The 15,736-nt window shown below is 38.4% G+C and overlaps 2 long non-coding RNA genes across 2 annotated transcripts in view; both read left to right on the top strand.

Annotated features, from left to right (window-relative positions):
• Positions 1 to 14: 14 nt before the first annotated feature.
• On the top strand, positions 15 to 4,499 carry LOC116791832. Its single transcript, XR_004358880.1, has 3 exons — positions 15 to 57; positions 592 to 688; positions 4,484 to 4,499. It is a non-coding gene; the product is annotated as an uncharacterized LOC116791832 (long non-coding RNA).
• The window catches only part of LOC116791831, a 27,882-nt gene continuing 16,636 nt past the window's right edge, over positions 4,491 to 15,736 (top strand). The window contains exons 1-3 of the long non-coding RNA XR_004358879.1: positions 4,491 to 4,567; positions 11,334 to 11,402; positions 12,555 to 12,689. This is a non-coding gene — a long non-coding RNA (uncharacterized LOC116791831). The remainder of the gene's footprint in view (positions 4,568 to 11,333; positions 11,403 to 12,554; positions 12,690 to 15,736) is intronic.

The raw sequence follows: 15,736 nt of genomic DNA, 5'->3' as shown, positions 1-15,736 counted from the left end.
TAAAGGTGGCTTCATGCTCTGCACTCCACAGGTCTTTCCAGGACTACACTGAACCTGGTAGGTGCAAATTTGTGATTCTCACAATGGTAACATAAAAGAGAGGATCTGAGAGAAGCCTGCTTTGAAACAGCAACTTTCTGGTCTTTTCTCTCTCTCAGTTTTTGTTAAGAGTTGGTACCCTCTTCTTTATTTACTTCTAGGGAAATAAAATATGGGTCTGGAGGTACCAAAATTATCTCAGTTGCTTAATTATTATGTCACATTGTGCATGATGAAGTTTACTGGAATTAAAATTACCATCAAAAAACTTTCAAATAGATTGGGCTCTTCAGGTGAGCTTTGGTCCTGAAGGAATTATTCTGGGTGTATATACTTAGCAAAAGTAGTCAGGGAACTGAAACTGTGGGAGAAAAAGGATATGAGTAAGACTCCTGAATTGTGCAGTGATACAAATTATAGCAGTGGCCTTTTGTGACTCATAAGAAAATGAGTTGTGACTTCAGGAACTAAGAGCTGTGGCTCAATCCCAGAAGGTTAAGTTTTCCCATCGCTGCATATCCTCACATCAAGCCATCTTTAATCTTTTGGTAGAACCTGACAAGAGTAAATTGTGCAATTCCATCGTTTCAGAATGAAATGTGCTTAATGATATCTTGACCTATGATCTCTGGGATGGAAGAAAAAACAGGTTAATTATTAATTTATGTGCATTTTTTTCTTTGAGAAGTGACAAAAAAAGCCCATTTTAAGTAGATTGAATTGTTCCCTTTTGGTCATACTGTCAGTGTGAAATGAAAGAAATAATTTGACCAACTGGTTTTCAATTCCTTATCGAAAGTAGAAGTAAATGTGGATTGATTTTGACTTAAGTAAGAAAAGTGTAGCATTCAAATACTTACTTAGCTTCTTTGATTTGTTTTTTTTCATACAAGATTGAATAAATATTACATTTATTTTCATATTTAACATAGAATTTTACATATGACTATTTTTATTTGTAACTTTACAACTATATTTTGCAGCTTTCTTTTTCTACTCACAGTCTGAAAGAGAATCAGACATAATGTAGTTTTCAAACAGGTAAAGCAGGCCTGCTTACAGCTTTCTATTAAGAGGTTATAAAAGTCTATCAAAGCACAAACTCTGCATCCTTTTACAAATATTTCATTTTATTCTCTCCCTGTAGGCAAAACAAGCAAAACAAAATAAAAAGCAGTCATCAAAGTGAAATGTATGTTAATATGAGTCATAGCTATCAATCAAGCAGTTCTTTCCTCTTGATGATTGAAATAATTGACTTTCCTAAAATGAACATTCACAGACAAGTGGTGGTTACTACTGGCTGTTCAGTTCAATTAAGACCCTAAAGCAGGACACCAAGAGATAAAGTCATCTAAGTTTAATAGGTGTTCATCCCTCCCTCACCTCATCATTAGCACAAGATATCAGAGAACCAGGGCAATATCTAATACGCATTTTTTAGTCTAAGGTTTGTGTTCTGAAATTTTGAGCAGCTCCTTTCTCCAAGGCCAGAGCTCAAATCAATATAGTGAGCTCAGACCAAACCTGAAACCTGTGCCTGTACCTGTTGCAGATCTGATATGTAATTTTTGCAGGCTTTGATTCCTTTCTCAGAGCCAGGTTTCACCTGTGGTGATGTTTATCTCCTATTTAATTGAAAAATATGTTGAGGGCAGGGAAATGTAGCATTGCGTTAACAGTCATTTCCTGAGGTCACCACTGTCTCCCAGTGGAAAGAGACTCATCCTCCAGAGCCCGGGGCTGTTTGGGTTGGAGTTTTGGCACCCAGAATTATCTAAGCTGAACAGATCAAAGGGTAGAAGCTGAGCAGAAGGGTTCTGCTATTGGGCAACTGATGGATGGTTTCGTTCCCCTAGAAAAAAGCAGCCCTTCAGAGAGCACGGCGGGGAAGTCATTCCAGTGCAGTGTGAAAATCCGACAGCATTAGAGAATGAATGGACCTTTTACAGTCGGGGGATCCAAAATAAAACTACAGCTGTGCAGCCAGGAACTTCACTGTACAGCAGCAAGAAACACAGGACAATTCAGGGCACTGTTCCACACCAGGCTTAATCCCATCTGACTGTGGACTCTCACACGTGTATCTCTCCTCCAAAAAATTACTTTCCCATCGGATCAGTGAGTCATATATTCCAGCAACACACCGAATGAATCAATCTAATATGAGGAAAGGGTGAGGAACACGTCAATACAGTTAGAGGGGAAAGGAGACAGAATTAAACCATCACTTTTGGCAGCAACGTACAGTTTGGTGAAATTAAGCACAACATGAAACAGAGCCTCCAGAAAGCTTGGGTGAATTGGAGATAATTTAGGAAAAAAATAATTTGAAGCCTCTTGCTATCAGGAGTAAGTAGTACAGTGTAGTTCTGAGGCATTTCTAGCAAGAGGAGAAACATTTAGTGATTTTTTTTTTGTGAAAAATTAAGTCTCTGGAAAAATAAGAATTTACCTGTATCAGGCTAGGAATTTTATTTTTCCCAGGGGGATTTTTACAAACACTTGACCTGTTGAAGCAGTTTAGCTCTTATTCCCTATCAGTTTAGGCTGACCCTGGCATACATCTGCAACAGCTGTTTCTGAATTTTGTCACACTGAGTTTACTAATGGTGAATGTTAACTCATTTCGATTGTAAATAGGCTGAAACACCAGCTCATACAATATTTAATGTCCCGTCTCCAGTCCTTTTCTTCATTTTCCTCATTCTTTGCTTTTTTTTCTGCAATTCTTGCTCTCTGAAAGACCTTCACTGTTTAATTTTTGTGCCATCTTTCTTTTTTTTTTTCATGGCACTGTAGGGTAGCAAGGTTTTTCATAACTCAGGCCTTTTTCCTGCAGAGGGACAGTGTGATCCTTTCGAGGCTCCCATCCATCTGGTGTCGCACAGACAGCAGCTGACACTGGGGCAGGTTTATAAGTAGAGCACTGAGAGCAATTAGCATTTGAATTAAAGCTACCTGTGGATAACAACAGGTGATTACCCTATTTAACAGCTGTTAAGTGGTGTTATTTGCCAGCTATAGACCACAGACTGAGTGAATTGTAGGCATACAAATGGGAGTTACAGTGCATACAAATGAAGGACGTTAATTAAATAATATTTTTTTAAATTGCAACTATGAAATCTATAGAGGTCAGCTCAAAACAAGTAACCCGTAGCAAAAGAAAGGCTTTTAAAAGTGTTCTAGAACGCAGGACAAGAACTTCTTAACGAATAAAAACCTCTGTTTGGGCAGTCAGCATTTTGCTCTAGAAGCAGAAAAGCAAAACTTGCTATTACACTGATTCAGCTTCTGGCAAAAAGAGAAAACAGTGAGAAATTAAAGCACATAAGATTATTTTCTCCTTCTGTTTTATCCGCATTTCCAACAAGGCTTAATCAACCTCTGTGTTCTTTGGAAAGTACAACACTGTTCCCTCTGTACGTGTCTACTTGCCTTCGTGCATATGTGGGAGAAGCTGCTCCACTAACTCACTCCCTTCTGTGCTGGGGGCGGATGGATGTCTTTTTTGAACATTTGTGTAGCATATGGCTGTGCAGCATCCTCTTAAATCCACGTGGGGTCTGTACCACGGTTCTGCTTCGTGTATTGCCACAGAATATCTGACTGAGTCTGGCTGCACCTCCTCAGTAGACATTCTCGTTGGCTCTGAAGCTTTTTCTGTGAACCTCTTCTCCAAGGACATGGATTTTCCATGACCTCGTTTTAAGACCTCCCAGGGCACATGAAGAGAATCTGTCTACCAAGAAAGGCTGATTAAATTTTTGCTTTAAGTGTTTTCTTGCACTCTACAAGCAGAATTGTTTTTGTTGGTGATGATTGGTCTCATTGCTACTCCAGAACTGACTGAGTTTTGTGTAAGTGCAACTGTCACAAATTACAAGATGAACTTAACTTCCTCCCTGTGGCATAATTATCCATTCAGTTAAAAAGCTACTTTGATTTGTGCATGTGTACATCTTCATTGTATTAGTACGAATAGAGATGTCCAATTCATATATATACCAATGTAGGCATTCAGTGCTCACTTCCAGAGTGGTGGAATGCAGGATAAATACTATTAGAGCTTAGAAGGGATACCTGTTTTTTACTAAAGAAACCTGCCCGATTTACTGTACTAGGCAACTGAATAGAAATTAAATGCCTGTTAACTATCTGATGCTGGTGAATTGTATACTACATCCAGCTGGAAAATCATCATACTGACAACCTTATTTAACTGGAATTTGATGTGGGTCAGAACAGAATCTGTCTGCTAATAAAAGGCTCCTAATGACTTCCAGAAGTTTAGGTTAAAGCACCACTCCCCTCAGTTATAGTTACCCTGCAGAAGGCTTGGACTGTTTACAAGTAAGCCCTATGGAATCAAAGCAGTTATTTGAATAATGTTCAATAAGGGTTGGATATACAAACACCTCCAAGTATGTCTTTTCCATAGGGTTATCCAGGGATCATTATCTCAGAGATGGTGATGCTCACCCATTCTTCCCCCCACTGCAGGCCAGAAACAGACTCCATATTTGTGAGTAGGCTCTCTTTATACATAAAATATATATTGCTCATCTTTTATTTATTCTTTTGATGTCAAGCAGTAAATGGTGTATTTTTTGTAGGTATCTCCCTGTCACAAGAATCTTGAAAAGTTACAAAAATTTACTGCCAACCAACCAGCACTTCCTAAAGCCACCAGTCCTAAAATAGTGCCAAATACCACATTGGTACAGGTCACAATTCAGAATGGCCTGAGATTTGCTATTCACCAAGCTTTTAGGTTGCTTTATTTTACAGCTGCAGGATACTTACCACTGCATGCAGCATCCTTGCTATCAGCACCCGGGCATCTTGACTTGTTTCAAGATTTAGTGTGATAAACAGCACTATCTTTTTTTCCTTTTCCATCTTATGTTAGGTGATGGGTATCTTGGAAGAATAGGAGGTCTTCTGGCGTAGGAAGAGCAGGAGCATAATGAAAAGAGGTGGGTATTCAGCACAGACAGGCCAACTGAATGAGGGAGAGTGCAAGACATGCTGGTCCCACACCTGAAGGAGAAAAGCCCCAGGAAAGCACTGCCAAAGCCCCAGGCAAGCATTGCTAAAGCAGCTCTTCATGGAGAGCACAGGCACTTGGCAGTGCCTCCCCAGGGCACAGTGAGATCAGTTCAATCCATCTTGCCTTTCTGATGCCTTCTTCCTGCTAATCTATATCTGAGATGATTTTTTCACACAATACAAATCCAAATGTCTTATTTGAAGATAACAAGATAAAGTAAAAATACATCTAGCTCTGGATTTTTATTTTTTAAATTAAAAAGGAATGGTTTAAAGTGCAGAGAGGATAACTGTTCTTGAGTGGTGACAGGCTTCAATATCTGCTGAATCGGTACCTGAAGCGAGAATTTCCTGGTTTGGTGCAAACCAAGTTGTTCTCTATCCAGGACAAAAAGTCATTTGTCTCTAAAAACTCATGAGACAAAGGAACCCTCAAATTTACTTTGTTGTATAGAAAAAATATGTTAAATATTCTTTAGGAGTACAGGAGGTCAACATCGTGACTGATCAAAACTCTTGAAAAGATGGTCATTTATGTCAACCACTCATCCACATAACCTGCAAATGTGCCAAACTGATTCATAAACTTGATTGTTACATAATTATGACACTAAGTTGCAAAGGAAATTATGGTATGTTTTAAATATTTTTATTTGTTCTCTGTTTTTTGTGTTTGTCACATCTATCAAGAGCAAAATATAGAAAATGCAAATGCATATTAACTAACAAATTACTAATATATGAAAGAAATATGGCAATTGCGGTACTTTATTAGAGCCACAAATCTTTTTTTTATTATTATTATTGTGGCTGAAAATCATAATAAATAAAGGATGAAGGAAACTTCATCCAATTAAGGTACTCCATTGTAATGCTAGCAGTATTGATAGAATAGCTGTTTAACAACGTTGTAATGAGTGTTCAGTTGTCACAGCTTCAGGAGGTGTCGCACAGCGGTTTAATACGTTATTTCTTTTTTCAACATTTCTTTAGACAGTGCTTAATATCAGTCATGTTTTTATTCAGTTGTTTCCAATCTTTTACAGAAAAAAAAGAATGCTGCAACATAGGTTTTCATTATTTTAAATTTACCATCCCAATCAGTTTGAAAAGTGAGAAAAATAGACCTTATTAAGCCACTGCTTTTTTCACGATCCTTATAATAAATAATTCTTGCAATAAATAAACAAAACTTTATCGGTAAATAACACAGGAAATCCATCAGGCTGAGGAGGATTAAGTGTTCTTTCAGAATAGAGACACATTCTTCAATGTCCAGATGCCCAGAGGTAATGTTTAATTAACCCACTGAGTTATAAATTCATGCAGACTTTTCTTCATCATTATAATATGCATAATAGAAAATGCTTCAGAAATTATCATCTCTCAGACACCAGCTAATATTAATTTGCCAATCATTTAATCATTGCAAATAGAGATGGTTAAGGGCTCAGGTGATCCTTGGAAACTTTTAAGTTCATTTGCTGCTGCTCTGTTTTATCAGAGAATTGTCAAGCAAATTGTCATCTCATTCAGAATTACAGATTGGTTCTAGACAGACATTAGTGCTCAAGTGACATCTATACTACAAGTCCTTCCTTCCCCTTCTTTTCTCATGCTGTGTGTGGTGCCCTATACTTGCTGTCCTCCAGTGTCCCCAGCAGTGAGATATTTGCTATGGATACTCATACCAGACACAGCCATCAGGGCAGATCTGTGCCAAAAGAGCACAACTTGGAGACATAAACCAACATAAGACAGACATGGCTTGGCCATTCTGTATATTTCTGATATGCAGGTTTACGCCAAAGTCATTGCCATCATTTATAATTATCCTTTGGATAGTGTGAGCTAGTCATGTTCACATGATGTGTTCCTGTTGACTCTTATTAAAGTAAGTTTATATGGGAATGAGGTAGACAGAAAGAGAAGATCTCTCTCATGTCCAGCTATTTCTTTCCCGAACTACTCAGAGTCCACTTTAAATAAAATCTAATCCAAACTGGGCAAAGTGCATTTAGTGTTCCCTTTTGAAACCTTCCAGAATCCCTAAACTATCAGCTCTTGTGGTTAACTGACTACCTGAATGAAATATTTTCAACTGATTTGGCACATTTTCAGAGTAACAGATGGTTCCATCTTTACTGCACAAACAATAGCTACAGCAACAACAAAATAATCTGTGATTCTGCCTGGAACCTCTTTAAATATAAGAGAGAGCTCATTGACCATCTTAAATTCCTGATAATTACCTCAAGGAAGAAATATATTTCTCGAGAAATTCACTTTATAATTTTCTAAGCAAAGTATCACATCCATGGAGCAGTTGTCTGAGACTGAGGAGACTGAACTGTTATGGATGAGTTTCTAACAGGACCTCCCCAGCAATACAGCAGCTGTAAGGAGAGAGATTATGAAAATGTGATACTGAGAAACTTCTTCACCAAGGCTAAAAGTAAACTAATATATGTTACAAAGAAAATCATAGGAAAAGAAAATGGGAACTAAGCTCAGAGAGGCACAAATTATGTGATTAGGAACATGCAGCAAAAGCAGGAGACATTTCAAACAGCCAGAAATTGTCTAGATTACTATCCAGTTTCTTTTAGAGAATGTTTTTAATGGTCATGGTCTAGGAGTATTTCTTATAAAACAGTATACACTGTATTTTTGGAATGGGATTCTCCTGAATTTGCCTTCTAGTTTTTAATATTTCAAAATAGGAAAAGCAATATAATTGACAAAGCAATTTTCTTCTTTATTGGAAAAGACATAATCAGATACACTAGATTAACATTAGGGATAAAGTAAGAAACAGTGCTCATTGTATTGGATACATACTGATTTGCAAGTTTTAAGGGTAATATATAAAAAAAGGTGACATTCATTAAAAAGAAAACCTTACTCTGTACAGACTAGCTGTCAAATATTAATAGGAAACCTGATTTTTTTCTACACATTTCTATTTTTAATTCCCAAATAAATTCTCCAGAATACTATAGAGGAGCATACAAGACCTATACCAGTGTCAGTTTTCTGTCTTTTATAGGCAACTCTAATTATTGGGAGTGTGCCACAGAAAAAATATTTGGGGAGCTACTTTAGCTGAGGCAGAGCTTAAACATTTAGCTGCTGTGCCTTTGGCTTTTCAGCTGCTCTCAGCCCATGCTGTCCCTTATGTTCAGATGGTGAATAGGATGGGGAGAGGATCCTGCTTAAAATCAGTATGCTGAGGACTTCATCTTCTGGTCATTTTTCAGCTAGATTTGATTCCTGATCCAATTCATTGCATGCATCTGATGATGAGACTGCAGCATGGAGGGGGAATAACTCCTAATGAGCACAGAGTCCATAATTTAGCTCTGCTACACAGTAGGTGCACATCAGGCTATGACTGGCACGAACAAATGTGTTTCTCTGCTCCTGAGCCAGGGAGAGACAGGCTCCATGAAGGAAATCTCTACTGGAGACCAATAGATGTGCATTTGCAGTGACGGGAGGGCTTTGGGGAAGTGGTCTGGATGTCAAGGGTGGTGCTCTGAGGTAGATTGGTTCTACAAGCAGGCTGACAGGTCAGGCAATTCCTGCAACCTGCAAATAAATGTGGTCTGTTCCCTCACTGAGGTACAGCTGGTATTTAACTGAGGGGTTCAAGAGCCCTGAACATCTGTCAGAGAGGGTGAACAGGTGGAACCCAGCTGTGGCCACAGTTGCTTCTACAGTTCATGGGTTATACTGAATCCTATAAGATTCCCTATGAAAAGCACACTACTTGTAGGTTAACATATTGCCCTCAGTCTGTAGCCTGGGCTCCTGCTCAGGGAGGGTTTCATTTTCTCTTTATACAATGGAAGCAATAACAAGGAGACATGGAAGCAACCTTAGTTTCTAAATAATTATATTTGCTGAGCATACACAAGGAGCTTGCTACACTCTCACCAGTGATCTGACTGATTTCTGGCAGCTGCGTTACCCTGATGCATTGAGATCATCGTTGGAGTGCTCACAGGATACTTCTAGGGGTATTTCTTTTTCCTGTGTGATGAAAATGATGGTAACAATTAGCAATCAGCAAACAGCCCCATGGCATGACTGCAGAGACAGGTAGTTTTTTGAAATGTTTTGTGTGTTGAACAGAGCAATTTTATTTTGCTTAAGTTCTACTTCTAATATTCCTTACATTCAAACATTCCTGGGGGAAAAAAAGCTGTTATATAAGAAAAAGGTTCAGGCTGTTCTTAGTGAGATCAATACAACTCATCTGTTTACATGATTCTAAGGAGGATACGTTGGGTAAATACTCTGGGGAAAAGAACTTCTTTTTTGTAATTAATCATATACAATTGCTGTGTCATGAGGTCTGCATTTAAGGTCTACATTTAAGCTTACTTTAAGAATCTGTTTTTCTGTGGATTACTGAAGAAACACCAAAGATATCACTTGAGCGAAAAGGTTCTTCCAGGACATAAAAAAGGTGATGCAAAATAAAAAGTCTTTTTTTTCCCCCCTTATATATTCAGTGATTGACAGTTCTTAGTTTTTTTATTCTGTATCTTCTATTTTTTGTCATTTTCCTCATGTTTTTAAGTGAGTTTTAACTTACAACCATTTTGTTGTCCATCAAAATCAGAAAACAGAGAAATCTTACCAAGTGAAAACTTTTGATTTTCAGTGCTGCCTGTTCTGTCATTCTTAGTTCAGTCTTAAATTTAGGATCTCTCAGTGGGAGAAGATAGATCTTTGGTGAAGACTGACTTTATCACAGCTTGGCAGCACTTTATTATCTGTCTTAGTTTTATTGGCTTTGATGTTTTGTGTTTATTTAGCTGTAAATTGAAAATAAATTGAAAATTCAAACCAGGTTGCAGTCAGAGCTGTAGGACAACTTTGTTGTGGAGTGCAGCACATTTTAAATACTTTTTGCTAAATTAGTCTCTTTTTTTTAAAAAAAAAAAAAAGGAACTTTCAACACTTGACCTCAGGTGCTACAATGATGATGGACTTGAGGCTGTAAGTGCTTTACTGAGAACACTGGAAAAATACACATGGGCAGTCAAACTGAATGGCAAAATGACTCCAAAGTCAATCTGTCTATGGGATTTTGCTGAATCTGTGTGCAATGTGTACCTTTGACTGTGCTCAAGGTTGTGTTCTTTATGTAGATTTTGCCTCTCCAAGAAGGGAGGCAATGAAATGCCTCAGAGCCAGGGGCCAGCAGCAGAAACTGCTGGGAATCAGCTGTGTAGGCACAAGGGTTTTTCATTTTCATAGAATCATGGAGTGGTTTGTGCTGGAAGGAATCTTACACATCACTTAGTTCTAAACCCCTGCCATGGGCAGGGACACCCTCCACTAGCCCAGGTTGCTCTAAGCCTCATCCAACCTGGACTTGAACACTTCCAGGGATGGGACAGCCACAGTTTCCTGGGACAACCTGTGCCAGTGACTCACCTATAATGCTTTGTAGTATAATCCAATCTCCCTAAAAAGCTTTCTAGTTCAAGAAGTACAATTCATAGCAAAAGAGTGATAGAGAAATTAATTTTACCTAAAAAAGCTTTACATCAGTGCTGGTTCATTTCCTATGGTTGGGAAAGCTCATCTGTACAGGTGGGAAAGGTCTGGCTGTGTCTTTGGATGATGCTGAAACACACATCAGCTCTGCCATTTGCTGAGGTGCATTGGCTTTAAAAGAAAGATCTGACAGTTTTCTTCTTTCTCTTACCTATTCCACAACTCACAGTTCAAGTTATACAGGCTTTTCAAGGTCGAATGTGCTTTCATGTCTTCAGCATGTTTCTGTTAGAGTGGTGTAATATAGGATTGTGTTTAGCTGATAATCTTGTTGTTTGGTATTTTCCATAGATATAAAATGAGACAATGACATGGTGGGTACATGGCAGGTACGTTCTGAAGATCTGTCGTTAATTATCTGCAAGAGGCCTCAGGAAAATCATATGAAGTTTATGTTTAACTTTTAATGTGTTGTAGATTGCTGAAGGAAATAGAGAGGACTAGACAGAAGGGCAAGAAGGTGGGAATTCCTGTGATGGATACTGCTGCGTTCCCTTGTCTCTGCCTGCTTTGTGCCTTGCCTAATTAGCTTGTATTTAATCTCTTGGAGCAAAGAGTTCCCAACTACATGTTTGTCCATGACAAGCACAGTGAGATCCTGCTAGAGGACTGTTCCAACAGTGATAACTGTTTTCAGTGTCACATATCTTTTTTTTTTTTCTTAGTGAAAATGAGCAAATTAAAGACCATAACTGGGATGTTTACAGCCACAACATGGTGAACAAACAGATAAGGTAATTTTACCCCTTCTGTTAGTTACCAAAGCAACACTATAAAGATCCTTTTAATTTAGTTTAGTGCTGTGAAGATTAAAGCTTAATTAAAGCGATGATATTAAAAAAAAAATAAAACCTGAAACAGCGTAGGAAAAATAGAAAGACATAATTATGGTCCAGTGAATGCTTATCACTCTTTATGAAGCTTCAGGGAAGAGGCATTTTTTTCTCTCCATTGAGAGTAATTTTATTCTGGTCATAGATTTGAATGACCAGAACAATCTAAGATCATAGCTGTTTATAAATTACTAAGGACAGTTGAAGAATGTGTTATTCTACTAATAAAATAGGGGATAGTAAGTTTTCCTTTGCCGATCCATTTCCTCAAAAAAATCTCTTTCATACTCATCAGGGAGAAAGACTTTATGAAGACAAAAAAAATTACTGTTTCTCAGTATTTCACATGGTTTGCATAGAAATTCAGCTATTTAATATTAAAAGATTTCTTACTTTCAAATTATTTAATAAGCATACCCCGTTGTGAATTTGGAAGGTGTCAGATTTTCAAGTGGTCCTAAATGGCATCATTTCCTTTTATCAACAGAGCTGCACTAATTTGTACCAGGTGAAAACATATGTGAAGGACTTGGTGTGATATAATTATTAGAAATTCCTCCAGGAATGTGACTTTTGTTGGCTAGTTTGTTGCTTTGCCAGGTTTAAACTAATGAGTTTAAAATCATCGTGGGGAAACCATATGTTTGCCCAGTAGAAGGCAAACCAGGACATGAGATGATACTCTTTAACTGCAAAATTCAAAGTAGTAATCTCTGTCCATGACAAAGCAGGAGCACCAGAGAAAGAGCAGTTTCAGCTTGTTAGCTTTTTTTGATAGCTGTCTTTCTGGTTTCTTCAAGAAGTGAGCTGGCAAGATGCAATAACTCTAAACACCACAGGAGTAAAAATGCCCTTTCACTAAGTCCCTCTGTTATTCTTGCTCAAGCGTCTTAAAACTGCCTTTAACCACATATCACACATTACTTCTGTGCGCAGAATCACTAGTAAAATTAGACATTTAGCCTTATATCAAAGCAGCATTACATTTATTACAGTATGGTGATGACTTCTGTTGCTACAACTCAGTCTGGTAACTTTGACTTTTTGCCCCAGGCTGCTGTGGAAACCGAAAGGTCGCTGGACTTCAAGGACAGACTCATGGAAAATAATCAACTGAGATTGCTGAGACTGTGTGTGGCCCAGGATGTCTGTGAACTGCAAAGGACTGGAGGATAGAGGAGCACACAGGTGATGTACTTCATCAGTTTGTCCCAGTCTTTGCATTTTTCCTGATAGCATGTTTTGCCCATTGCTGGAGAAAGGATATTACATTACCTGCAGTTTTGGTCAGGTCCTGTCCAACACTTCTGCTATCAAACAACTCTGGCAAACAAGAATTTTTTTAAAAGAATTTTTAAAAATATTGCCTTTCTTTTTTAATCAAGATACAAATGAATTTCCTGGCTTCCAGGCTAGCATATATATATATGAGTTCTCCAGAGGTCTGCAGCTCAATTAGTTATTCCAGGATATATTTCTGTTTTTATTAGCTAAGCTGTTAAGAAACATCATGGTATAAATCTCTCTGGTGGTGTTCCTGCAAAACCTAAAAACCTTTTAACCAGGCAGCACTGCAGGAAACTCTCATACACACACCAACCTGGCTCACTGTCTTTGAGGAATCATAGATTATGGGCACGTGAAGGGCTACAGAATTTAATATCATGCCAGCTCAAGTACAGTTAAAAATTATAATTGAATATACTTGCAGTCTTAAGAAAAGTGAGGCATTTTTCTTCACAAAGAATTATTAGTTTCTAATATCAGCTTTCAGAAAAAAAAAAAAAAAGCCATGTAAATTTTTTCTAGAATGCCACTGTACAATTTACCCTGCCAGGGGCTCAGGCTATTTATGTTTTTGACTGCACCGTCTTCACTAAACTTAAAAAAAAAATAATTTCCATGGTAACCATTGCATCACACAACAAAGACATGTATACACCGCTTAGATCTTTAAAGAAGCAGAGTCTGGAATGAAATTATAGTCTGCATTTCTTACCAAAATAATATTCTTCTCAGTAAATACTTGTTGTTTTATCAATAAATTCTAATTTTATATTTTAAAACAGAATATGAAATTGTGCATCTAAAATAGTTCTGTCTTAAAAATGTTAACTTTATGAGAACCATTTGTGCAGGTGAGGTCACTGAGCTGTGAGAGAAGAGAGGGAATGGGTGTGAGATGGTGATACTCTTTAGTTTTATCTCTCTGCTAATTATCCCAGACATTATTTCCATTTTAAATCTTTATTTTAATGCAGTGTTCATGCCACAGGAAGGCCACAGTGGTCACATATGTATTTATATATGTTTACCATATATATATACTTACATTTGCAAACTGATTTTTACAAGTACTATCCTGTGGGAAAAAAAAAAAAAAGAAAAAAGTAGAGGTCATTCCATCTGTCTCTAACTTTTTAATAAACCTCAATACATTCATATGAGAGCATATAGACCTCCAGTATTGCTTCTCATTTTTCACCTCTCAGCTCATGCGCAGCACCCCAGACCCCAGAGCTGCACGGTGTGAGGGTAGGCAGCGTTGCAGAGAGCTGACACAGGTAAGCTTGGAGGCAGAGCCCTTGTTGGTTTGTCTGGTTGCTGCTTTGGGCTCTGGTTCCTACCAGGGCTGTTAAACAGCACCAGGATGTCAGAGCTGGATATTCATGTCTGCCCATACAGCAGCATCAATCAGCTGGGGTCTATGCTGGGTTATAAAGTTGTTTTTGTGGCTCAAAATAGATCCAAGGCACAAAGCAAGTACTATATCTGAAATCTGGGTAGAAATCTGGCATTTTGATTTAATCTCATGAACTCCACTGAAGTGCCACATTCTGTGGCTGTGGCTTTAATGTGTGGCTATGGGGCCTTCTGGCATATTATGCAAAGTTTCTGGCAGATGCTCCGTGTTGGTATAGCCCTGCTCATGTTGGAATCATTTTCCCACTGGAATAAGCAGAGTCTGAGACTCCCTGTCTCTCTTGGCACTGTGAAAATTCTTCATTTCTTTGGTAGGCAGAGCTGCCTGCCAATATTTATCCCTCAGCAATTTTTTTTATGATTGAATTATAAAACCTGGAAATATGAGCTTATAATGAAAATGCCAGCACCACATTAAAAATAGCAGGAGCAGTGGGCACTGCTGTAATGATGTTCTTGCTTTGGTTTTAATCCCTGCTCCAAAGCAGCTCTGCTTCCTGCAGCACTGGAGGTAAGGGATCTCAGCACCTGATGCTCTGACCACACCATGTGGGGATGTGTGCTGTGCAGACTCCCTGATGGGCTGCCTCAGCACACAGCTGAATTTTGAGCTATGCTCCACCATTCCAAGAGCAAGAGGAGAGGCATGAAACAAAGGGATACAGTTATTATGGGATTAAATGTTTGCTCTCTGTAATTATTTTATAACTAGGAAATTCCAGTAGTTTGACTTGTTTACACTCATATAACTAACCAAGTAGGGGAAGAGTAGACTCCTGTTTTATTGGAAAAGGGAATAATCTTCACCTTTGCTCTAGTGCCTGCAGCCTCCAGATTATTCCACATTTCTCTGCAGTGCTGTTTGCCTGTTTGGGTAATCTGAGTATGTCTCAGTTTCCATCTGTTGAAGAACCATGTCAGACCTAATGGACTTAGTATAAACTCCTACAGTTTGAAATACTTCCAGCTAAAATTTTTGGGCTTACAACAGTGGTTTGTGGCTGAAGTTCAACAGCCTGGGACAGTGTGGAGGGCAGAGCATCCACCAGCAATGGTGCCTTTGAGGGAGGGCACTTTGAAGGCGCTGAAAGCTTCACTTTACAGTTCATCCTGCCTTTACATTTCCCATTTCCCTCATCCTTTCATCTGCATGTGCCTACCTTCTGTCAGGAGCTTATCTGACTGACTGCTGGAGTGGAAGTTAGTAAATTAATGTTATTTGAGTATCTATTTTAGTGCAGTGTCACATATCCAAACACAGGGTTGGAATTTCATTGTATCAGCCACAGATTCAGGATGTGCAGCGGATTGCTGTGTCTATCAAGACAATCCTCTACAATTAGTCATTCTTGACTGAAAATTATTATAATGAGAGCTGCTAATGAATTAGTTTTTGAAAGTCATTGTGGTGTCGCAGTGCTAGCACTGTGAAAGTAAAGGCAAAGTTTGCCTAATGAAATGGGAAGAGAATAGTGGAGTCAAGGGAAATAAAATACCCATGGATTAAGCTGGATGACAAGAGGTAGTGAAAG

The sequence above is a fragment of the Chiroxiphia lanceolata genome, chromosome 10, assembly GCF_009829145.1.
Source record: "Chiroxiphia lanceolata isolate bChiLan1 chromosome 10, bChiLan1.pri, whole genome shotgun sequence".
In the NCBI taxonomy this organism is placed as follows: domain Eukaryota; kingdom Metazoa; phylum Chordata; class Aves; order Passeriformes; family Pipridae; genus Chiroxiphia; species Chiroxiphia lanceolata.
The sequence above is the reverse complement of the archived record's forward strand: the minus strand, read 5'-3'. Positions and strand labels throughout refer to the sequence as shown.